Source organism: Pogonomyrmex barbatus, unplaced genomic scaffold (assembly GCF_055798465.1).
Source record: "Pogonomyrmex barbatus isolate J1 unplaced genomic scaffold, ASM5579846v1 scaffold16, whole genome shotgun sequence".
Taxonomy (NCBI): Eukaryota; Metazoa; Arthropoda; class Insecta; order Hymenoptera; family Formicidae; genus Pogonomyrmex; species Pogonomyrmex barbatus.
This window is the reverse complement of record NW_028297112.1, coordinates 3,743,636-3,770,982: the sequence shown is the minus strand read 5'-3', so window position 1 is coordinate 3,770,982 and position 27,347 is coordinate 3,743,636. Positions and strand designations below refer to the sequence as shown.

The following is a 27,347-nucleotide window of genomic DNA, read 5'->3' as shown; positions in this document are numbered from 1 at the left end:
GAGGAAGGAGGACATCAGCGAGAGTTGATCAACTTATATTTGAGTTAAATATTATACCAAGATATTACTTTTATTTATTGCTTTACTTTCTTATCTCCAGTTATGTTCGCTATATTTATTAATCACACATTGTGCGCGTGTGCAATATGGCTTTGTTTAAAATATAGGAATAGATAATTTAGTCCTGTATCCGTATCAATCAATCTTATTTAATTAATATTTTTCATCATGGCTAATCGTTAATCACAAGTCATTAATTCCCCAGATATTATCATAACACGACGTTCTTACGACGCATTCTTTCAGCAATACAGATATTTATTTCTCCAATAAAATCATAATTGCAAAGTAGTTAGTTTATTTATTAATATATTCCAACAATTCGGTTTCGGAATACGAGAAAAGTTTTTAATGGAAATATTCGCAGTTTTCATTCATTTTTAATTAAAATATTTAATATCCTAATATCGCATTATATTAAAAAAAAAAGAAATTTCTTATTAAAAATCATGATACAATGGCGCATAGTTCGTGAACAATCACGCGCGCGTTTCTGCGGCTCTTTCTTCGATGTTGCACAATTCCGCCGCCATGGTCGCGAAACACGCGTGTCCCGCTGTAATTCCGAGGGACGTCATAACAAAAGCGTGCGCGATAAATCGCTATGGGAACATTTGCATCGCTCTAAATTATGTCCATCGACCACGAGGCCCCATAAAGATTGACAGTGACCGACCGCAAGCGTTCATCGAAAGTGGTCGGTCGATCTTCCCTACGACATCGTCATCTTTTCAAAATGGAATTCTGTACGGCCGAAGTTATAGTAAATCGAAATTGCACAGTACTGAAGAGCGACAAACAAACTGATAGCCGTTGAAAAATATTTGTCGTAAAGCACAAAAATATAAAGCAGATAATAGCATCGATTTCTTCTGTTAGCGAAAAATAATGAAATTGAAAATTATATTAAATTTATTAAATTATTCTAAAGCTTCCGTATTTATTGTACAATTTGTATAGATTATTTTACGCTGAATTATGATATAACTATTATAATCGTATGATCGGGGACGTTTGCTAACGCATGGCATTGTCACCGACAGAAACGACATACTGCGCACTTTATGCTTGCGTAAAATACGGCGCCCTCACAAAAAAAGATGCTTACGAACACATGTGCAAAATTGAGAAAAGGGTACACAAGGCCCAGTACGATGGATTTCTTAACAGGAGCGGCTTCATGAAAAAGCGGCAGTGCTGGTATTGATCCCTGTGAAGGAATAAAAAGGTTCTATCATTACATACTCGCTAGTAAATCTATTAATTTTTACATATTTCCTATGATTGAAATTTAATTATATAAATAGTTAATTAAAAAGAAATATTTGTAAAGTGCTCCAAAAATTTGGAGCAACAAAATATATAATAATTATTTGATTTTGTAGATACTAAAAGTACAATATTATTTTATATAACAAAAGCACACAATACACAAATTAAATTTAGATCTATAAAGATTACAAATTTACTATTAAATTTACTATTAAATTTATTATTAAATTTAATTTTTGTATTTTTACTTTATAATTACTGCGATCAATATTTTTTCCTAACTTGATATATTTCTGAAAAATTCATGTCTCATTAATCAGAATTTTACATATAAAATTTGCATATGCAAAATTCATGGAAGTTGAACGCGTGAATTAATTGTCTTTCTTTCTCTTTATCTATTTTTTTAATATTTGAAATATCCGTGTATTTAGGAAAATATTTAATAAAGACGCGATAATACGTAACACCTCGACAAGTCTTTGAGACACCAAGTATTACAATTCCGTCTCGACGCGACAATTCTGCCGGGACCAATCAGAATTTGTTCGGCCGCTGTTGTATTCAGTAGCCGATGGTGGTATGTAGCACTTTTGTTAATGCCGCGAAAAGCGAGAATCGAGCGATACAAGGCATTCCCAAGATAGCGTAATTGCCGGCGCGTACAGAATCTTGTAAGGCATGCGTTGTCCGCTCGAATGACAGTGCTCGATCACTGTCATCCGAACGCCGGAATACCGCCGCGGCAAGAAGATGCTCTTTAGAGGACGAGAAAAAGAAGGAGAAACCGAGGAGACTCTCTGAGAGTCAACGACGGAAATCGATCATTGCTTGTGCGCGAGAATAAGGCAAACCGATTATAACGCTGATTTTCCTCCCGTCTTAAGTAATTATCTTATATTAATCACGGCTAATTATACATTTATTGTAATATTAATCGATTAATCTGAGTGACAACTTGACATATTTGAAAATGAATCCTTTTCTTACATTGTAATAGTGTAGCATGACATTTTACAAATGCATATTACAAAAAGCACTTTGTATAATAAACTTTGTATGATAAACAAGATAAGAGATATGACAGTTTTTCAATAAAAATCTTCTAAACATACATTTCTACAATATTTTTAAAATGAAACTATCTTTTGTCTTCACTTTAACATTAATTTAAAAATTTATTCTGTTACATTATGATATGTTACAAATACAAGTAATAAAGGGAAATTGGAATAAAGATATTAAATCCTAGATTCCTTGAAAAATTTAATTTTGAAAACTAAAGTTAGAACTTTTTTTTTTAACAAGATAAGTGAAGTCCAGAAAAATTAGACATAAAATTTTCTTGTTAAATTAAATGAATAAATTATAATATTAATAATATTCTTGATAAAATAAATGCATACTTTAGAATATACTTGAGAAACAAAACAAAAGATAGTCTATATTTATTACAATTTACAAGAAGCGAATTTAAAAAGATAATTGTTCATTCATTTTTATCGGCAACATGCGGCAAACATTCCGAAAACGTAACTTCGCTGTTAAATTTTTCTCGAATAACGAGAAAATATTACTTCCCGGCGCTGGGAGATCCTTTTAAGCCTGCTACTCTTCGGGCAAACAAAGTTTACAAACGAACGAAAATTCGATTTAGAGTCCCATACATCATACGGCGTTCCTCACCTCTCCCCTCTGTTCTCCTCCTACGCCGTCATTCCACCTAGGAAATTCACGAGGTGGCCTCGAATCTCGACGACAGACAACGGATATCTAATTTTTCTGTTTCGTAAAGTTTCGAGTGAGCGTCGATCGTCGCGACATTCCACGAATTCCTCGCGAATTCACCGCACCGAAAGTCGAGCGAGCCGATCGTTTCTGCGTTTCCGCCGGAAGATTCTGACAAATCACGTTTCGGGAAAGTCATTTTGCAGAATGCCGAGGAATGCTGTGTTCGTTTCCCTTACGCGGTGTCCACAAAATAGATGAATCATCAGAATTCCATACGCGTGTATTCACAATAGACGTTCGAAGGACAGAGAGACGTGTGAAATTTTACGCAAATAAATATTTATGCACGTATGAAAACTTTATCGACCAATTTGTGTCATTTTTATAATTCCATTTTTTTTTTTGGTTTTGATAGTAAATTATTTTTGTCACATATCGTGTAATTCACGCGTAAAACGGCTTGCTGCAGGCCGTCCCAAAATTATATCATTTAGAGTAACGTGTGTAAAAACGCGTGTAACAAGACCTCTCGTGTTACATTATCACACATGCGACATATGCGCAAGGGCTAATCCTGTCAGCTCTTTTGGTAGCAAGCATCGTTTTAATATTCAAATGTAGTACACGATTTGCAGTTAGATCCAGTTAAGTATGTAGACCTCTGTGAGAGAAACGTGCTTTGTTTGAGAAATGTAATTTTAAAAAATCAAGACAAAAAAATTAATACTTTGCAGCGCGAAACACTTGAAATCTTCTTTTATAATTACTTATACGCGGCCTTTACGCTTATTGAGGTTTGACCCTGAACCGATCGAGCCTGCTGTCCATTTTTATCACTTATACCTGATACACAACCGGATTGTAGTACGCCATGGCAACTCTCCATACCATTCTTCTTTCACACCTTTCAATCTCCGTACTCCTCTGTACTTCCTAACCCATTTTAAAAATAAAAATTGCCTCTTCGCTGCTTTATGCAAATTATTTCAGTCTCCGTTATTATTAATTGTAAGCAATTTTGAACTCAGTAATTCTTATGAGAGTATAAAATAAAATTCTAGTTGATATTTATATATTTATATTTGATATAACAAAACATTTAAAGAAAAATAGAAAATACATACACATCATATATGAAAAAATTATATTAAAATATAAAATTAATATCAAAAAATACATATCACAAATATAATTTTATCTTAAAGTTTGACGCAAATTATATAATATATAATTATATAATTATATAATTATAAATTTAAATAGTTTAAGAATTTAAAAAGCTTATTTATAGCTTATGCAAGATTGCTTTTTTCAATGTTTTTAACAACTTGTTAAATTTTTAATTTAATAAACTTTCACTAAACAATATTTAAAAGCTTCATAATTTTATTATTAATAACAGAGAAAGTTATAATGAATTTTTCTTATTGATCTTTTGTAACACAATGATATTTGGTGTATATGTGTGGATTTTGTTAGAGCTGATCATTTTAATTTTTGATCAATTTGTAACTTTGTATAGCACACTTCAAACGCCATATAAAGTTTTGACAATTTCGATTTAATATACTTTTTTTCAACACCCCATGTCGACAAGATGAAAGCAATTTCGATGACAGAGTTAATCACAAAGCGCTTTTCGATTATATCAACGTATATGTCGTCGTCAGGATCAAAAGCGATGCAGGAGGCCAACGGCCAACAAGCCACTTTGCAAAGTATTAATTTCATAAGGGAATGTTTTTCTCTGACTTCATCAAATTAATTTCTATTCTTAGAATTTATTTTCGAATATAATAATTTCGAATTTTGTTAATTTCAATAATCTTAAAATATACCTTAAGTAAAAAAGAAATGTATAATAAATATAAATAAATATATATATATATATATATATATGTATATAAATGAAACAAATATAAAGTTATCTAATAATATAAATATTATATATATATATATTTCTATATATACATATATATATATATATATATATATATATATATTGTTTGTGTATATATACATATATATTTTAAAAATCCAAGGACTTGCATCGAAATTTCTCATTCGTAAGTTTCAATCGTATAAATGCATCAATATGTTTCTTCCCATGTTTTTTCCACTTTTCTTCTTCTTCCTTAACTGACATTAATTAGTGCAAAACATTGCGTAAGTATGGCGGATTGGCGAAGAAATCGGAGAGGTGGTCTCGTAATGGTGTGAAAGGATGCAAAACGCGACGCGACTTTCCAAAGAGAGAACGGGTTACAAACGAGAGGAAACATATAACGGGGGGAGGAGGGATGATAAGAACTATACATGTCAAACCGCGATCACTAATAGTACATCTCCGGTCGAAGATAATTACCGAGCCAGTCGCGAGGCTATTCGAGCCGATGGTGCATGAAGGTGTCGAGGATCGTTAAACCGAAGCCGCCGTCGACGACGCCCCTCCTTTTATGTAGCGAAACACATCGGCATTCGCTATTTAATTTATTAGCGCAAATTGACTGTTTTATTTTATTTCCTGATAATCTTTTAACGACGGTGTAAGACGCACATATCACGCTAAGGTGTGACCGTTATGCAAATGACTATCTCTCTCACTTCTGAAGTTCGACAAGTTATCATGATTTGACCTTTCCATAAAGTTCTTATGTAAATGCTAGGCCTTTATGTTCCTTCTTTGACATAGATAAGAAATATTTCTGAAGTTTCTCTTCGGAAATAAAAGAGCAAAAGAATATTTTTGGAAGAACGGAAATATTTCGTATGAACAGAATAATTTACAATAATCCACGAGATTCCATCCTAAATTCCAAGGGGCACGAAAGTATCAAAAAGAAAGATTAAAATAAGAGATTCGCATAATGCTGTCGATATAACATGAATCGATATAAATTCAACATGAGAAAACAGTGTCTGCAGTCGCGCGCTGTTTTATACGAAAAACTAAGAGAGGGATAATAAAGCTGGAGCGGCGTGAAATAAAACATAGCATTGAATAAACGGCGGAATACGCGATACGCTGCTTTCATGTCGGCCATTATTCGTTCGGTGCGCGTCCTTTTTCAGCGGCGCGGCCATTAAAGCATGTAGCTGTTTCAAGATTTAGAACGAGTGCGATGTCCTCGTTCGTTCTTAAGCGAACCTGCGTTTCTGTCAATGAAAATTTCATCTCGCCGCCGGGAATTGCCGTCTGTAGCTTTACGATTCCCGCGGACAAGTTACATTAAGCGAAGCGATAAAACGACTGAATTAAAAAACTGATTTGGGAAAGATAGCCGACCGCACTCTCCCCATAAAAAACGTAAGTCCTCGGAGCAATTACACCGCCGTTTAAGAAGCGAATACGTAGGCGTCCTGGAATTCGCATTGCAAAAAGAAATTATCGTCATTGCGTGATGCTGATTCCGACAACAGCCTAGAAAAGAAGAGCATGATCAAATTTTGAATCTTATTTAATGTGTTTATTCTTGTTATTTATTTATTGAAATACACATTTTTCTTCATTTATTTAAAAATTGAAGCTAAAAACTGATGTATATCTTTTTCTTTATAATAAACCAAAACATTGAAAATAAAATTATTATATTTATTCTAATTAAAAAAACATTGCAATATGTATGTAAAAATTAATAATATCATAATATAAATAAACATCTCATCGAAGATTATATAGCGATTATATATCCTGTTAACAAATAAAGGAGAGAGAATCTGGTATTACAAAACTGAAAAGAAAATTAACATATTTTTTTTTTATTATACTATTATACTTAAATCATCCTTATAATTATATAAATTAAGTCATTTCTATTCTTGATCTTTGATGTTGTCAAATAATTTATAAGCGGAAATCAGAAAATTATTTAAGAAAAGTATTTAAAATTAATAGAACTCAGTGCTCTAAAATATAGCATAAAAGCATATTATTTGCAGAAGTAGAGCAATCCTCTAATTCTGACAATTATTAATATATTATTAACAGATATATCAAGCCATCGCTACCGGTATATATGGCACGGTGTTCAGCAAATCCGTGATGGCGAGTTTTACGCCGGAATTAATTTTCAAGCAATTAATGTTACCGTTACCCCGTTGTAATGCATACTTTAGTAAGGTGCGACACGTGTTTGCTGTTGTTCGTAAATGCTACTCCGGGCTGATTCTGTGAGAACGCGTACACGTGACACATGTTGTTACCATTTCGTCGGTACGTGGGGGTGCGAAGGGGAGGATTGTTTGCAAAGTACATTTCTCTGTTAATTGCAGACACAATGTCTTTGCAAGCTTCACGATACTTGATTCCCCTCTTTCCTCCTTCTTGCCTGTAACAGGAAAGTGGCATTCTGAGATAGCCTTTGATCATTAAGAAAATTGGAGTTTTGTCCATCAAACTCTCACAACTCGTCAATCATATTGCGTTTGCAATGAGAATACATCGTTTAAATTTTAATATTTATAATATAATAATTCTATTTTAATAAAATAGACCAAATTAAAAAAGTATCAAACAACTTGATAATGTTTTAATCATTTCTTCACACTATTAATCAACATATCTCTGCATAAAGAAAATTATGTATATTCTTTTAATTAAGGACAATATCTTGGGATAAATTCATGACGTCTCATTTTCTATCATCCTTATTCAGTCATAAAACGCATTTCGACGTATAACGACAAAGAATCGTTTTATCGCACACGACGTTATTCGGCGATTAAATACGCCATTAAATCACTTCCGCTCGATTAGGAAACGCGGGAAATTCATTTCGCGACGAGAATGCGCAATTTATGCGATAACGAACGACCGAACGATTAATGCAGTCTATCGGGATTCCTTTTTGACATCGCGCCGAGCATAAAGTAACTCCGGCGGCTTGCGCTCCGCTCCGCTTTACTCGATTGTTGTCAGAGTGAAAGGAATTGAATTTTCGGATAATATTCATCCACTGCCGATAACGATGTTAAAGTGTCACGAGATAACGACGTTGCCGCGGCAAACTGCATCTTCATGCGAATAAGAAAACGGAAGTCATCGAGAGCATTTTCTTGATTTCGCACTTTCCGCTTATCGAGTTAGACGTTTCGTGCGCTGATTAAAGGAAAATACAAAATGCGTTACGTCTCTTGCTCGAACTTTCGATAAAAGAGCATATAAAAATCTCGATCAATTAGTCATATACTAATTAATTAATACGAAAATATATTTTTATTATGTAATAAGCGTTACAATATGATTTTATCACCGCTGTAGAAGAAAATATTCTTGTCAAAATATATCACACATTATGTTTCGCACTGAAAGATATATATATATATATATATATATATATGTGTGTATCGATTTCAGTTTATCCTTCACGATTCGCTATTATTCAATCTTCAACGACTAGTCAGTTCTCTCGCGATGCAAGACGCGAACAAAGGCCGGCGTTGGTCGGCTTAGTTTAAATTGTACATGAATAAATCCTCCATCAGGCGAGCATGCTAATCTCGCGCAACAAAAGCCACCGGATTCCGGAAGCTGTACCAGTCCATCTACGTGACCATCTACATAACACGCGCGGCTGCTCGAATTCTCTCTCGCGTTCAAAGTTCATATCGTTTCGGGAGAGTCTCGCGCGAGAGTCGCCGAGGAAGCGAAACGACGGAGAGGGGAAAAAGAGATAGACCGTCGCCGTGTCACCGCCGTGAAAAGTTTCGAAATATTAGTTCCGCGGGCAAACGCCGGAAGTTGGAAACTGCCCGGAATTGACTATGTTATCGGCGGGCGCGGTGGCGAACGGATGGTAATTCTGTTTTTTGTAACAGCGTTGATCAAAGCGCCGCGATCAAACGGACTTCTATAATACGGTGCCCGTCCTAATCGCGCGGCTTAATCGAGAGGAGAGTGCGAGCTTACGAGAGAGAGAGAGAGAGAGAAAGAGAGCTGGTTTCGAAGTTGTGAGCTGGAATGTATATCGCTTGTGCCCGGCAAGTGATTTCGCTAGTTCGCGCTGCTTTAAAATTGTAATGTATTGTAATGCGGTATCTCTCAAACTCGCTTTCTCTTTATTTCAGACATGTGTCAAAGCTCGGTCGGAATATGTAGTAACGATGCAACATTCATTGTTGCGATGTAGCGACAATAAATACAGGGAAATTCAAACAGAAATAAGGTCTCGCAAAAAGTTATTTAAGGACTTCAAATTTGTCAACGTTATTAACATTAAACTGTAAGTAAATAAATAATTGCTAACATATACTCGGCGATTAAAAAGAAAATATACAGAAATTAAAAATAATTAAAAATACTTCTTTGTACATAAGTATAATATTAAAAAAATGCAACAGATAAAGTGTAAAAGTAAAATGTTTATCACATCGGACTGTATCAATATATACATATTCAAACTGGAATTTTTTAATTCGGATAAGCAGGAAATGATTTTTTTCTCCATCTCTGGAGAATTGTCGGACGATGACAAAATAACGCTTTTAATTAGCGGTTTTCTATCAGGCTTTTTAAGCATTCCTGAAAATTTACTCAGCGGAACACACACGCCGAATCCGTTTGCGGTTCGCAATCGAATCCCGAGATCGGATTTATCTGGAATCGTTTCCGGAATAGCAACGAGTCCGATGACATGACTAATTAAAGAGTCACATCATTTTCATTCATACGACTATTATTGGAGCAATTTAATTTTCCAAAATGTCATAGCTTAATATAAAATTAATGTAATAATAAGCAATATTTCCTTTTCGTAATAATTGAGAATTCAATTTGAATAATTATTTCTCCGTAATGAATGCATTTATCGAGAATTAAATTGTGGGGAAAAAGAAATGAATAGAATTTTAAAGCCGGTAAAATTTTCAGAAAACGATTATTTCTAAAATTTTCAAGAACAAATTCTTTTCCTCTCCGAATGAGAAATTATTATATGCGTGACGTATACAAAAAGTATAATTGAAAAAAATTCCATTTTCAGGGGTGAAGTTCAGCGGAGAGACACTCGTGTGAATGCGTGTGCGTCATGCGTGAAGATAGAGAAAGGCACACATAGCATTGCTTAAATCCCCTTTCTAGGCTTCGGAAACCTCCGTGGCAAGTGCATTTTGTTGTGCGCCCAGAAATCTGTTATTCAATTTGAAATGGCTTTATCGTGCGTCTGAAACCAACCCCAGATTTCGCATTGATGCCAAACTACATGGACTATGAAATCCGCCCTTCGCACACGCTCAGCACGCACAGGCGCGTATTCGTACGTACACGAGCGCACGCATAGGCGCTTTCCTCCGCGTTTCTCTCTAGCAGACTACCAACAATAATGGTGAGACTGAGTGCTCGAAACTTTCAACGACACTTCCAGCGTTTTCCTTCAAGTGTACGGCAAGGTAGAAAAGACTGCGATCAAAAAGTAAAATACATCACACACACACACACACACACACACACACACACACGCGCGCGCGCGCGCGCGCGAAAAATAAATAATCCGAGTATGCGTCGCGGTGTAATAGAAAAAAATAAACTCTCGAAAAATGTAATTGTTCCCGTGTATAAAAAAATTCAGTCTCATCAAAACTCGATCATAAAATTGTCATTATTATATTACATAATAAACTAATACTACTGTTAACATATAACTGAGCTCTGACATATTGAATTGTTTATAACGTTCTCTTTTAAAATTGTGACTGTTAATACAATAATTCTACATTTGCATATTTATACAAATAACTAAAAAGTAAATTAATAAATATATATGCTGAGAACTTAATTCCTATCGCAAATGAGAGATCATTATTATGACATGTAAAACTTCCATTTTTATTTAAACATATTTTATATCTAACTAAAACATCGCAAGATAAAAGTAAAATATTTTTTGAGAAACAAAATAATAGTACTGTATATTTATAAAATATTATTTATTTATATCGTAAAGCTAGTGTGCATAATTAAAAGGAAGAAATAAAATATTCTAAAGAGTAAGAGATTATGTCTCCATTATTTACAAACAATTAATAATATAATCATGAGATATTCAGGAGATTTGATAATTTTCAATCAATACGAGATGCAAGAGTTTGCAATATTGTTAATATCTATAATCTAGTTCTCTTATTTATGTTTGGCAAACATATTTTTTTAAGCTTCACAGAGAGAATCTAACGCTGCTGGCAAATGATTTTCGACAAAACTGTCAGTTGCCACGTTTGTCACATGCAGACCTGTCAATTGCTAGTGCTTCTGTTCACTCGGTATGACAGCTACTTGCAAAAGCTGTATACAGCTGATAGATATACACCGCGACACACTTTTGGGTGCTAGATACAGGACGCGCAGAAAAAATATTCACAAATACAAAGAACCTCGCGAAGGCACAGATCCGTGTGCATTCGCAGGATAACGAAGCGTACAAAACGGTATACATCCATCCATATGTCGTGTACGACATCCGATAACATCCGTGCAAGCAAGCGCATGCAGGAAGCACGAAGTCCGTAACGCTTTTGATAAGAGTGCGGTAATTCCGCATTTTTACATCTCGCCGAGCAGGGAATAAAACGAAAAAAAAAAAAATAGAGAAAAATAGAGAAAAAGGAGAGGAACAAAACGAAGAAATCCGCAGTTATTCCGGTCTTGGATATCTCGCCTCGTATCTGCTAATCCGAATATGCACGAAATTAGCGGCGCGAGGCGGGATCGTAAAACGTTAACCCATTTTCATTCTATCGATCCGCTTTCGGGTCGAGTTGGGCTCACGCGCAAGTAGAAGAGCGCGTGTACATGTATATGCATGAGGGAGAAGGAGAAAAGAGGGAAGAGAAAATAATGCCAGACTGGTCATTAAACGAATACTTAAAGATATTTAGATTGGCATCTGCTGATTAAAAAAAGTGTAAACTCGAAACGATGCATTTGATTCTATCAAAAATGGTGTTCAGATCGTTTTTGACTAATCCGTCATTATTATTATTATAATAAAAAAATAGAACCAATTTTTCAAACTCGTAATACAAAGTATTTTGTTGGTATCGGGAGATGTAGCAGACTTAGCTTAAGTATTGATTTTTTCTTTTTATCGGAAGAGTTGAAAAAGTGTTGAGAAGAAATTTGCAAAATTATATCTGAAGCAAAAGGAGATTGAGGAAATCTTTAAGCAAATTAACGCAAAATTTAATTGCATTAATCATTTTCATACCTAATAAAATTAAAATCGGACATTTGGCACATAACAATTTTACAACCTGAATCATCTTAAGCGCCATTTAATCACTTGTGCGCAAGATGCCTTGATGATTCGTCGTACTGTGGAATTTCCTCCCCGTTTGACATTGATCTACGTTCCGCGGAAAAAAGATTAAGAACGAGAATCGTGGGTGTAGATTCCATACATGTCAATTCCATATACAAACACGTATGCATATAGATTCGTCGCGGTGGAGAGACGTATACATGGGGATCGCATAGAACGGGATGCGCGCGTGTGCAGGTCGCGCAGTCGAGATTCAGGCTGGGCGGGAAAGGCGGAGGTGGATTCACCTCCTGCAGGTTCGCAGGTACGTGCACGTAGTAGGTATACGCGCACTCGATTGGCGTCGGCCGGCGTCCCGGGAGGGGCGCGACGCAAGCCAAGAACGAACGTTGATACTAAACCGCGGCCCGAGCTGCTCCGAACGACAGTCCAACGAGCGTGTGTTCCGAGGCCGGATCACGGTGGTCCATTCAGACGGCCCGGACGCGCAAAACCGATCGAGGACCGATCCCGTTTTGCCGATCGTTAGTCGCGATCGCCGCGTCACGCGTCATTCCGCGAGCGCGATCGAGGGGTACATCGCCCTCGAGAAAGGATCGCGATCTGACGAATTCATTTGGGTGTCTCCCTTGGAGTTGACGGACGTCCCGATTGATTCGGGACGATCGCTGTGCCGGTTCGCTCCCTACGACGTCATCATCGTGACATCATTAGAACGGTGAACTAGTCACGTGACTCTCTCAGGAAGAGAATCGACCGGACGGGGTGTTCGATCCTTTCGACGATCTTAAAGACGAACGGACGCGCGAGGAGGATAGTAGGAGGATAGGCTCTCGTACCGTATCCGGTGTACGTCGGTGTGTGTCACGCGTGTTTGTGTGTGTCATCTGTTGTGTGTAGGGGTTCGTCGAATCAGTGCTGTTTGGTAGCGCACGCTACCGGTGATCGGCGGGTGAGTGCGATCGGAGTGCTCCAGCCACTCACGAGAGAAAGAGAGAGAGAGAGAGAGGGGGGGGGAAGGAGGGAGGAAGAAAGAGAGAGAGAGGGGGGAGAGAGGGAGAACGCGTGAGGGTGCGCTTTCTCTCGAGTGCGTGCCGCTTCCGGCTAACCGGAAGTCCGCGTGCGAATGCCCACGAGATGCGTCCCGCGATGCGGTCGCCGCGAGTGACCGCGACAGTGAAGCATTCACTGTTGCGACCCACTCAGTCGAGTGAGTTCCGGCTACTGATTAATCCTACAGTGTAATTAATCCGACTTGTGCGCGCCGTTCATCGGCAACCTCCCCGTTCGAACTCTCCCTCTTCCCATTTTCATCCTTGTGTCCAAGTTTGAATTCGTAAACCAGTGACCCTGTGAGGCTGATGAAATCGGTCCAATTGTGATTTGTAAAAGAAAAAAATCAGATGATAAAATAAAGCATGACTTGATCTAACGATCGAACGGTTTATATAGCTTTTGTTTATTAAATCATTTCACATATAACGAGAGTGACGAATGGTTTAAGAAATTCACACAGGAAAAATTTGACGATATTTGACGATAAGAATGTGATTTGATTTCATCACTTGTAACTGATATTTCCTGCTTATCAGAATCAGTTATTTTCTATCTCGCGTAGTAAATCGCGAAACGATTTCAAGTTTCCGGTTTATAAAAAGTGATTCAGTGACCCGAGACTACTGCGAGGGACTTATCTTAATCCAATTGCTACTCTTCGAAAGAGATCGTTCAAACTTCGTGTCCCAATTCGTCGAGAGTAATTCGGGGGATGGAAGGTGAAGTTTAACTTCGTTTAACGTACGAGTCTGCATCGCCGCTGCTCGTTATTGACCGCAGAACGATACGAAACTCCTAGAACGTAAACAGTGATCTAACAGAAACTAAGAAAATTTGTATTACTTTGGTCACTTATACACCATCGTTCAAACTTTGTAAATCAATAAGGCGATCCTAAGATAGGATGTGAAATATAATTTAACTTGAGCGCATTTCGTGCTGCTAGACTTGTTTCAATTCGATTGTTCATAGAACTATAAGTTCACATCCTGATTTATAAAGAATTATATTTGAGTCGATGATAAGCGAAAATTGGCAGAAATCAGTGGCTCCGTTTATGAAAAAGGACTCTAGAATGCAAAATAAAATTTGATCGCGCTCATTGCATACCGAGAAATTTGTTTCTCAATCCATAAGAAATATCTGACGATAAGGATGATGATACCGAAGACGGATCACCAGGGCCTTTAACCGCTATTAATCGACGACCTTCAGAAAACCAACAGGCGTCTACGTCAATTACTCATCTCGTGAATGAATTTTTAAAGCGGAAGAAACGCAAGGGTCGATCATTACTTCACGAATGAATATTTCAGGAACACTCTGCGCGCGCGATTGTGTTTAATGCGTAGCGAATATATAAACGCACTTCGAGCTAAAACGTTCAAGGGAAAGACAATTAGCTGATTGCAAAGGAAAAACAAGAAATACGCGAGACTCGATCGCTGTTTTCGTCATGTCCCTTTAGATTGCGAGAGTTTCGGAGTTGCTAGTAGATGAAGCCCCGATCGTAAACAGGATCGATGCATTAAGGATTTTCATTTGTCGATCATGAATGTTGCATGAATCTGGTTTCCTGATAGAAAGGAGGATCTTCTTTTTTCAAAAGTGATTGTAAATACCAAAGTGAAGCATCGAACAAACGATCGAACACAAAGTTAATACATGTGCTGTTTGACAGACGCGAGTTGTAATATTTGTTATCAGGCGGATAAATAACAGTATGCTACACTTTAATAATTAACGGATGTTTGCGCGACTGCGACCATCATTCTTTTGTCCCGAGATAAAGACATTATCGCAGAGAAAAACAATTAAAATATAAACTACACGGTGGAACGATAATTGCAAAAGTGAGATTACGACTAATTAATATCTGGATAATTACCACTTATCAAGAATCATCGCTTCTGTGGATCGGCAGAAGGAAGAATGTATGCTATGGACACGCGATCAAAGTGCTACATCAAAGGAACGTTTGACAAGTGACTGGGAATCGTGCAGCGCTGCAGCTAATTAATAAGCGTTAACAGCAATTAATGCTAACGCGAATCAAGCATTCGTGAAACTGCGTATGTTTGAATCGCCGACAAAGGATACGAGTATCGAAGGAAGAAGTGTCCAACAGTGCATAGTAACCCTGTTCGCCGACAGCCAATTGATAGCTAAATGATAGTAACAGTCAGTAGTGGACAGCCTGTTCTTGATTCCAAGATCGTCACAAGTCGGATTCAAAGGATTCAAAATATACGAATGATTAAGTCCCAGCTAATGATCTCATCTCACAATCGCAAAATGTTAAAATTATAAACGCTCTTTAATATTAATTATATTGAATTACATGCCACTGTCTCGCAATCACTGATCTCGCCCTTTTCCAAGAACGGGAACGATCGCGACAATCAGAAGTTCTTTGATTAATCAAACTAATTAACTTGGCTAGACGCAGTCGCAAGACATTGCAAGATCTTTGACGATTCCTCCTCTTAGCACATTCTCATATCACATATTCGTGTATGGCCGAACACACAAATTAGAAATAGATGCAACGTTTATCTGCAGATATAATTAACGCAACCTAAAGACAGCCACGGGATAGTGAGTCGAGACATCTTCATTGACGAATCGTTCGGCGAAGAACATCTTAATTAATAATCACGCAAAGCCATTGAGATTCGTGTGCCGTTTCGCATAATAAGGGAAGCGATCGAGAGGGAGAAGGAAAGTGAGACGAGAGAAGGAGTAGGAAAAAGAGAAGGGAGAGCAGAAGGAAGGAAGAAAGAGGGCGAGAGAAAAGCAGACAGAAAAGGAGAGCAGAGGAACAGAGAGAGAGAGAGAAAGGGGGCTCCCGGGTGCTACATCGTCCTCCTCTTCGTCTACTTTTTATCGTTTCGTGAGGGCCCGAAAAAGAGTTCTCACGCCGCACGCGAGAGAGATCCCGAACACGCACGTAGGCGAGCACGCACGAACGCACGCACGCACGCACGCACGCACTCACCCCTCCGAGGGAAGCAGAAAGCCCGAGGGCGCGCGAGGGATCTTGATTTCTTCCTGCTCGTTGATTTTTTTTCCCCCCCTTCGGACTTTGCCGACCGTGCCGAGTCTCGACAGTGAAACGCGCGAAGGTGAGTCCTTTTAGTCCCGCGAGCGGGAGATACTATTGCTAGAATAAGCATCGCAATAGGAATACTGAGTGCGAAAATAAAATTAAAACGCTATTTTTTCAAACATTAGCGCGATATCAAAAGATCGTTAGACGTAATTTTTAGAGATCTTGATCTTTTTGAAAATTAAAAGTTATAATTAAAAAAAATCTCTTTAGTAACTTAAAATGAACCCAAATTCTAAAATAAACCTAAAATTTATCTTAAAGAAAGATTGTATTGTTATCAGAAATATCACTTCATTGAATTTATCTATGAACCAAGCTTTATGAAAATACACTGTTTACACTATTTACACTGTAACTGCAACTAATAAATTAAGAAATCTATTCAGAAAATGCTTTCAAATTGAATTTAAAAAACCTATTTAACAATCTAAAATGAATCTAAATTCTAAAATAAACTTAAAATTTAATTAAAGAAAATCTGTATTGTTATCAGAAATATCATTTCATTGATTTTATCAATGAATCTAATTTTAAGAAAATATTTTTATACTATTTGCATTGTGACGTTATTGCAACTAATAAATTAAGAAATTTGTTCAGAAAATGCTTTTAAATTAAATTAAAAAGAAAATCTAATATTTAATAATCTAAAATAAATCTAAATTCTAAAATAAACTTAAAATTTATCAAAAGAGAATTTGTATTGTTATCAGAAACAGCGTTTCATTGAGTTTATCAATGTTTTATCCAGGTTTTAAGAAAATTTTTATATTATTTTTCACTGTAATGTTACTGCAATTAATAAATTAAGAAATTTGTACAGAAAATGCTTTTAAATTAAATCCTCGGAGACGGGGTTGCAGTATCACAAGAATTGCGTGAAATAATAGCAGAGTAATTGCCAATTACGTATGTTAGTCTATGTACTGTGTACCTGTTTGCGACTCGGAGGCAGATCTATTCCGGGACGAACTAGGCAACCGCCCGAGGCGTTACATATACTAGGGCCTCGTTAAGTCCATAACTTCGATGTGCTGGATCGATCTCATCTAAAAGTCTCCTTCAATCTCACATTTTATATATATATATATATATATATATATATATATATATATTGTCATATCATATCGTGCATTGTTCGATACCTGTCTTTCTCTCTTATCCAAGAGAGAGAGAGTATCATTAATTTGATGGAAAAACTTTTTTATTGTAGATTCGCCGGATAATTTTCTCGAGGCATAATTTCGAGAGAAAATTGTCATTAATTTCAATTATCACGGCTTACACGATTAACAAACTTTACTCCGCTGTGCAATCGCATGAAATCATTTTGGAAAGACGTCGCTGAGCGCATGTATCCGGCACTAAGAGTATTGACGAATCTACCGCCATGTTAAACACGTATCTAACAGAAATTACAGAATGTAGAAACCTTATGCGGAAATGAGGGAGAGGAGAGATCCCTTATATATTCCTGAATAAATACAACGCGGCCCGCTGCTTAAATTACGGTCGCGAAGGTATTGCATTTGTTCCGACGTTCCGCCAGGGAGACAAAATTGCACCATTTTCCGGAACAAATGGTTCCTACGTACAGAAGCAATACACATCTCCCCGTGCACTCACCTCTTCGGTAGGAAATTATAACGGATATATCGCAACTTTCGCCCCGTAGCGCGCATTTGCGTACGTACATTTGTGAATAGTACACCTCGGTAAGGTGTATCGCGGTAAGGATAATTCATGTGTGCGCTACGAACATAGAAAATGGAAATATATCGAACAGCTTGTTTTACCGATTGATATCGATACTTGTCAATCGGAAAAATATATATATATAAATTTTGTTAATTAGTACGTTTATCAGTAGCAAAAATTTTCTCAGCAAATCGAGTTTACAACGGTTTTTTCGAACGAAATTTGGGAGGATTTATTTTACAAAATTGAATATAATTTGATCATTTATTCACTTAAATTATTGCCCTTTAATAATTATCACATTATTTCATATTAGACAAATTGACAATAGATGTTGTAATCTTTATTTTTCATAACCATAATAATATGAATACGCCAAATTGCAATATGCAGTTGTAGTTTGCAACACATTTTTAATATTGTACTTATTATCATTATTTAAAATTATTTTAAATATATACCTTATGATTATCATAATCAATAACGTTTAAAATGGCAACATACGATATAAACCCGATATTTCTAGTAAATAAAAGTACCTCTTCAACTAGAATAAAGATTTTTACCGCGCGCGATTTGGTATACAGTAATCAGATTCCTAGATTGGTTCCCTTCACGTTTTATTCTTACGTTCCATTACGTTTGGTCCGTTCTCCGGAAAGAGGCATTAATTAAGCGGGAACGTGACGCAACGACATTACTGCGATCAAACCCGACAATGCAGCGGTGCTATGCCTCCTGGTGTTAAATGCGCGCGGAGCATCTCGCTCTCTGGAGTACAGGGGACGAGCTCCTCTTGTCCGCCAGAAGTACAAACTGGTTTCGGAAGAGAGATGCCGTCTCCTGCCTCTCGTGCCGTGCCGCCGTCCTCTCCGCGTGCTTCCCACCCCGTGCCCCGCCTCCTCGGTCCCTTTCTCATACGCCAGAGCGAGGAGTCGATCGGGCTCTCATTCAAGTCCGGGTCCTCGCTCGTCTTATTCTTCGGGTTCTCTATCTCGACGAAAAATCTATGTCAACCGACATGTTGACACGTGTTTAAACGTGGCGCGCGCGAAAGAGACGGGAAGCGGGGCCGGGCTTGGAAGTCGGGGATACTGGTATGCAGTGTCGGATTTCGCGGTGTCTCGGCAGGAAGGAGGAGAAATGCACACCTCGAGATGTAGCGGCACGTAGGAGGGCGTATACGCACACGCATACGCACACGCATACGCATACACGCGCGCGCGCGGCACGCACATTCAGCTTCGCCGGCCGTCCCATGAATCAAAACTATTCGTGACGTGGAGGGATCGCGGACGAGGACAGAAGGAGAGAGAGAGAGAGAGAGAGAGAGAGAGAGAGAGAGAGAGAGAGAGAGGACATACGTGTTTGCTTACGATAAGCGAGAGATCATGTCGCGGTAGCTATCGCGCTCTCCCGATCCGAGAGATATGAATTTAATTTTATTATGACGGCCGCGGCTATCTTCGAATCGTACCTTCGCTCTCCGCGAAGAAAGGGGTAGACGCGCGGGAAGAGAAAGAAACGGTGTGATACGGAGAGGGAGGTTGAAGAGAGACAGGACTGAACGACCTATTTTAATGTAACGACTGACCTTTCGAAAATGTTGCGCTCGGAAAGGCAGAGACGTGTAATTGTTCGGCTGGGAGAACGTTTGATCGACGTGGAATCTGGAAACAATATAAACGGATAATGGCGAAACGATGAATACTACTGCGAATCTCGCGAGGTTTCATTCTCTCGTAATTTCGCGCAGCTAGTTTGTTGGAATTGCATGCGCTAAGTCACTCCCAGGTGTTCCGTGAAGCAAACGCTTGCATAAAATCTATGATTACTTTCAGGTACCGTACAGCATTACTGAAGCCGTGAAAATTTGAACTTTAGACAAAGTGAACAATACAAAAGACGGCATTTTGTCTCTTAAAAATTTTACGCAACGTAAAACGAAACACTAATTTGATATCAACTAAAAAAAAATCGAAAGGAATAAATGTTAAACTAAATAATAAAGACAAAAAGACAAACACGTTTCTGCAATGAATAAAAATTTTGTGAAGAGAAAGAAGAAAGAATATTGTAACTTGTTCACAATTCAGATAACGAATGACAAGAATTAAAATGGTCAATTCAATATCAATGATCAATTCGATAATTTGCCTTAGTTTAAAGTGACGCAAGCGGAAAGGAATGACGTCTAAATTAGGACAATGCGCATTAAAATAATAATCAATACCAATCCAAGAGTTCGCGGATTAGTCGCGTGTTGCGCAAAATTGCACGGCACAATCTATACAAATACGCTAATTAGACTGACAATGACATCCGTTGGTGACTTTTACTGCCGCCTAACACGCTCCCTGCGACACGGGGCGCAGGGCGTCGCAGGGCACACTTTGCGTGTGTGTGTGTGTGTGCGTGTGCACGCGCAAAGTCATGACGCACGCCAACGCGGCCAGCAGACAGACACGGCTCGTACTTTGCACGGCAGTAAATTAATATTCGCGAGTGGGCGGCGTGCGTATAAATATTCAAAAGTAGGCACGTTCGGCCGTCTCGTCTGACTCATTGGATTGTCGGCTGAGTCTCCCCGTCGGTTTTCACTTTCCGAACGTTTTCGCTTTTCAGTGGGCCGAGTTGCATATACCACCCATAAACCGGATAACGTGCGTATTCGTGGAAAGCACATAAACGCGATTTGATCGTCGCGACAGCGCCTTCAGCCCCCCCCCCCGTCCCCCCTGGCAATTACCACCCTCCACTGTAGCAGCAATTAACGCGCGCGAAATCGTTTGATAAAAAAACAATCTGGTAAATACCAATAAACATGTGAGTATGGATTATTATTAGTTCATGATATTTACTGATAGTCACTGATATTTACAAGAGAATATATTTTTATAGAATACATTTATGTATATATTTTTATAATATTTTTATTATTAATTCTTCTGACTACTATCTACTTTTTATTTCTTTAACACGCATTCAAACGAAATGTACTTATATCTTGTACCGAACTGTAAGATATATGCGATTTTCTGTATCATATTGTAAACTAATTGTAAAATCATGTTGTAAATTGATTCATTGATTATTAATATTAATTTATTATACTGTTTTGAATAAAATGTAAAAATCAATATAATAATCAGTATTGATATTAACGATTAGTTGATTGATAGAATACAGTAATTACTCCTATCGATATTTCCTTGTTCAAAAATATAATTTTAACTTGTTATGATCACTTAATTCCATTTAGTCGTCGCTGGTATGCATTCTGTATAAAAAAAAAAATAGATTTTGCATAGTGGGGTTAACGGAATGGAGTCATCGCGGTTCGAGGAATTAATTGCATCCCGTGGATAATTAATGGTCCCGAATCGATGATGGCGTTTGAATCAGAGCTGATAGAAATGTAATACCATTCGATTTATATCGTACGCAATTGGAGCATATTTCAATAATGTAAACGTGGTTCGTGTGGTATATTTATTTCCGTACGCGAATAATCGTCGCTGTTAAATATGCTATTTCAATTGTGGATTATAAAAGTATGATAGTGTATGATTTTAAATAAACATCTTTCACCGCACACAGAAATGTATATTGACTATGTAACTTTTAGAATACATTAATTACATACCTTTCATATTTTTCGATATTTTTAAATATTACATTTGTTGAGAGAATTCCGTACGTACGGGATGATGTATAACAAAATGTTGCAAGCATTTAAGAAATTTATTAATTATATTAATAATAATCAATAAATATAAATTAATTAAATTTTCATGTTACAATTTGCAACACTTTGCGCAAAAAAGTTTAAAAACTTAATAAAAATTAAGAAAAGAAAAGCCATATTTATTTACACTTTTATCGAAAAGCAGATATGCTTAAAAAAAATCTGTTCCAGTCATCAGTTTTGCAATAAAGTACAGAAAATGCGTGTACAAAGACACATTATTTGTAACTTTTGCATAATATATGCATGAATTAATTGCGGTATGTATTTAGCATTATACATAAATGAAATACCTGATATTAAATTAATGATTGTCCTCCATCAAATTATCATTAATAAAACTAGAATATACAACGGGATAGCATTTCTGATGAAGCATAATCAATCTAATAGTCATCAAACAGCTAATAAGTATTATTTTTTAATTAATTTTAAATAAGCTTTACATGAATATGGACTTTATTTTTTGGGTATCATGCAAGCCTTTATTTTTACTATACGCTTTGCGTCATCGAGCAGCACAGACAGCTATGGTTAGTACTCTCGACGATCTTTTTTCAAAAAGGGGTGATGCGGGCGCGTAATAAAGATGAGTTTATTGAGATGAAAATCATCCGAGGGCTAGTTCTATTCATATAACGAAGCGAAGAGAAAGAGAGAAGAGAAAGAGGAAGAGAAAAGGGAGGCAGGGACATGTCGGGGTCAAGTCGCGCGCGCGTAACTAGATACTTCAGGAACTCTCATTACGATAATCCGCTGGCGCAATGATCGCACCCTGTGAACCGATATTAAGAAGATATTGTCGCACATCATATCGGTGAATCATTCCCACACACGATCTGCCGAACAATGCGCCAGCCGGTGGATTATTGGCACCTCCACCGGTCGATCACGTTGCGTCGACGGAGAGTTTCTCCCTCGCAATGAGAGCATTATCATACGCTGACGACGTTCCACGATAATAATTAGACGGTTCTTAATGAATTTCACCTTTCGCCCTTCTAAATCCGAAATCCACGTCGGGTAATAATAGAATTTTCTCGAGGGAGATATAGATCACAAAAAAATTTGAAAACGTCGCAAGAGAGAGCTGTAATAAAATGAATATTTTAGAAAGAGCGTTGTTACTAAAGTTAGATATTTATTCGGAATTTATCTGAAATTCTTTCGAAAATTCTGAAATTCAATATTCACCGTGTTGCTGCTTCTCGAATTAAACTAGCCCGTTAAACATTATTTGAGACAACGGCTCTTAATCCGAAAGCACATAACGTCTTTTATATCTCTCGCTCAATAGCTCATTTTTCAATTGCAATAATTTTATATGAATAATCAAACGTATGACCTAATCAGATACATCAGTTACACATCACATACATTTATACATGAGATAATCATCTTGGAATTTGTATTATAGACATGTCGAATCAATGAATATGCTATTAATGTGACTAATAAAAATGAAGATAACTCATTGATTGAACTGCGGCAACGATCTTCTACGATAAAACGTAGCGGTGTGGGAAATTCATTATTACAATCTTAAGTCAGCTCGTAAAATATCGTGCGCGCTGTTGTAAGATTATAACACTGCGATTATAACAGCAGCATGGTTTAGTAACACCACACAAGGTGTAAGCTGGTTTTCAACTGGACCACGTCGCGGCGAAAGGGTTAATGAAGACGCAGTCGTGGCCATTGCGAGACCATAAGCGGCATTAGCTTTATTAAATAAAATCGCATCAAGAGGATCGTATAGGACAGGGTTAATTGAATGATTGGGCTTCATACGTTCACTGGGCGCATCCACATTGAATACAGGCATGCATCAACACACATAGGCGCACATACACACACACACACACACACACACACACACACACACACACACACACACACACACACACACACAAAAGCGCGTTTGGCTTCTATTCAGCGCGCGTCCGTTCATATGTCGTAAAACACTTTGGTGTATTTCGTTTGACGCAGTTTGCGCATTAGTAATGCAAATTCCTCGTCGGCCGGTCCGCGCCGGCTTTGGCAGCGTTGGATTTTCAGAGATACCGACTGGCGGCTAGTGCCTTTTCGGCCGTTCGAGAGGGATAGAAATTCCACATCGCCAAGGGCGCGTTAATTTTGATATGTACGTCCGCAACCGCCAGGCGAATTACGCCGCTGCCATGCATAACGCATGGGAACCGAATGGAAATCGACATCACGGGGAAAGACAGGCGGAAAGCGAGGAAGAGGAACGGGAAAGCGCCAAGGCAGTAGTCGATGTTGCCTTCTTGTCTCTTTCGACGGTACAGCGATCTTCCACGCTTCCGATTCAGTATCTGAGAGCGAGGCGTTCGAAACTCTTTCCATTCTCCCGGCGTGGTTGCCATGTGGCTGTAGTAAATATTAAAAGTTGTTTTCAATTTTAAATTCACCTCCTTAGAGTTAGAAGATATCAAGTCGAAATCTATGACAATATATATATATACACATATATATATATATATATATATATATATATATATATATATATATGTAAGAAAGAAGTTCTTTCTTCGCAACGCATACAGAAATCTCTTCAGATTATTGTTATTATTATGAATATTAATATATTTATCATTTTAAATATTAGCAAGAAATCTGATTAATTATTTGCCATCGACGATTTTGTTCGGCGCATCCTGAGTGCAGCCTGATACTTCGAAAGTTAATATATGACTTTATTGCATCATTAATTTTATTACAATTATGAAACATATATCAATATTAATATAATGAATAATTAATCTATGCGATAATGCTACAATTATACTAGGTTCATATAATTTCGTCATAGTTTGGAATTATATCCAATTCCTTTATCCTGTAAACATTAAAGTGAATTTGCCCGACTATAATTATTCAATTGTGGATAATTATTCAAATATAAATAATAATCATTATGATCTTCAATAACTGAAACTCAAATCAATAATTATGTTAAATAAAGCGTTTTTGAAAATTACTTAATTCACTAAAATATATTTCCAATATATTTCCAATTTCTTTTATGTTGCTGATATTTAGCTTTCTATTATTAATCGGTCTCATTCAGTTCAAAGAGGCTGACTTTTTTTGTATAAGACAAAGAAATATTTTCTCCGAAATAATTCAAATCGGTATTATAAACTTTCGTCGTTGTTTGCATCGTCAACTTTGCGCTTCCTCGAAATGTTACTTTACGTCGTTCGTTCCGCGCACAGTTTCGCGTCATAAAAGTGTCTTTCCCCTTATGAGCCTTTCTTTCTCTTTGTCATTTCATTTCTCGCGTACATATTTTCAGCACCGACACCGTTTCACAGGAGCAAAGATTCACGGATTTTCGCGCATGCCTTTGCAAAAGCGTCAAGGGCTACTGCGAGCACGAAAATTGCAGCGCGGTCGCAACGGGTCACATGCAAAAGATCCGGCAGACTCTTAGGACAGATGCAAATGATGGCCGAGCAAGCTCGCTCTTTTGATGCTCTTTCTGAGCGTCATTTCTGGGATTCGTTTTTCATATAATTTTAATATTATGAAATATGTTACGAAATTATAGGGACATCATAAGAGCATCATCAGTGCGACTTGAGTATAATTTTTAACGGACTTTTTATATCATCTCCTTTTCTAAGTAGGTACGATACGCAACATTTATAACAATACAGAATTAGATAAATAGTAGAAAAGTCGGTCTGTTCCAGAATAAACAAATGTTTAAGTAATACCAGAGTAACGTTATATATTTTATTATTTATTGTAAACTTGCTTTTCAGATATTTTTCAGATAATTAGAAATTTCCCAAACTTCAAATTTTTAACATATATAATAATCGTAAAATATGTGAATGCAATGAAAAACATCGTAGATTAAAAAATAAATACATTTCAATTTCTTTGAAATTCAGAAACAAAATATCTAATATACATTGTAATCTGTACTTCTTCATTTATCGATTATAAAAAAAAAAAAAAAAAAACTTGTTTCGCGACATTCGTGTGATATGATCGAACATGTAGATATTATTAACATGAACATACTACAAGGGGACCTCTACCTCGATCAATCGGGATCTCTCGGATTACTCTCTCTCTACATGCAAGCCGATCCAATTCAGCTCCCCGCCCCGTTACCTGCCTAATTAAACGGAACTAATACTGACGTTGCCCCTAGTAGAATTGAAAACGGACCTGTACACGTAGATGAGCTCGCTACGCCATTTCTTTCAACGTGGCAAAAATCACGCGTGATTTGTATAGCTAAAAAAACCTACGCACTAGTAGTAATTCTCGAGTATTTATTTTTCATCGGTTGAATTTATTATAAAACTTATTTTTCTCAATTCCAAATAATATCTTTTTTAAAAAGGATTTTTCAAGAGAAATTTTAAATCCCGTGGCATACTACTGATGTGCAATTTAATCGCTTGGAAAGAGATAGATCGTAAAACCGCATGTAAAGTAGCGATACGGAAAGGACATCTATTAGATACGATTGATCTCGCAGGATTCTGCGGCGAGCGACATTATTTAACTCTTAATGCCTCGTTCAAGGAACGATCGAGTTTAATCTCGCAGAAACTACGTGCCACACGACAGAATGCAGTAGCTTTCGCATGCCTTTCTTCCCTCTTCCTCCTTCCCTCCCTCTCTCTGCTGCCTGTTTCTTCTTGTTCTCCTTCCCGAGCGTTTCTCGCCGCAGGATGCGGCTACCAGGCAGATGAATAGATAGCGGCTAATTTTCAGCGTTCATTAGAGCTGCAGGTCTCCGTACGCGTGTATTCTCGTTGCGCTCGCGCGACACTTACTGCCGGACTCGTACTTGCACGCAGGGCCGCAACCCCGAAAATCCCTTTAACGCATTTGCATCCGCAGCGCAAACGAGCGACTCCGGCAGGTACCTGTCAACTTTTCACGAAATTGCAACGAGAGTTTGTGGCACGAGAGTTTGTTACTTCCCTGCTTTGTGATAGCTTTACAAATAGAGATCAGGAATTTGAGCTGGAATAACTTCACAGCGTGATTTCGATGCTGTGCGGAGACGAAACCGATCTCTCATGTTTATTCTCGACTCGGTGGAAACGCGACAATATATTTCTCTCGAACAAAGGGGCCCTCGCTAAATTAACTAGCTTCCGAGATACTTCGAAGGGAACTTCGCTCTTCGCCGTACAATGAATGAAACGCAGATTCTCCATCGCAAAACAATTTCGCAATAATCCCTCTCTTTTGACAAAAGCAAAGACACGTTGGCGTATAGAAAAAAAAAAAGAGGGAAGACAAGCTAGGCTATCGATCTCGTTGCGAGTTCGAAATCGCGGCGAGAGTTTTCTTATCTTCTCGACAAAGCGGATGCATCGCTTCGCTGGAAGCGGCCGTGGCGGATGCAGCCCTGTTTGTA

General features: G+C 37.5%; 3 long non-coding RNA genes across 5 annotated transcripts in view; 1 reads left to right on the top strand and 2 right to left on the bottom strand.

Moving 5' to 3' along the window:
• LOC148937133 (uncharacterized) overlaps positions 1–27,347 on the bottom strand; it is a 205,996-nt gene that overhangs the window by 89,592 nt on the left and 89,057 nt on the right. The window lies entirely within an intron of this gene.
• LOC148937135 (uncharacterized) lies at positions 34–7,701 on the bottom strand. The gene is made up of 2 exons (XR_016138623.1): positions 7,175–7,701; positions 34–1,270 (listed from the first exon to the last, which is right to left on the bottom strand). It is a non-coding gene; the product is annotated as an uncharacterized LOC148937135 (long non-coding RNA).
• Positions 8,619–10,511, top strand: LOC148937134 (uncharacterized). The gene is made up of 3 exons (XR_016138617.1): positions 8,619–8,858; positions 9,130–9,284; positions 10,044–10,511. It is a non-coding gene; the product is annotated as an uncharacterized LOC148937134 (long non-coding RNA).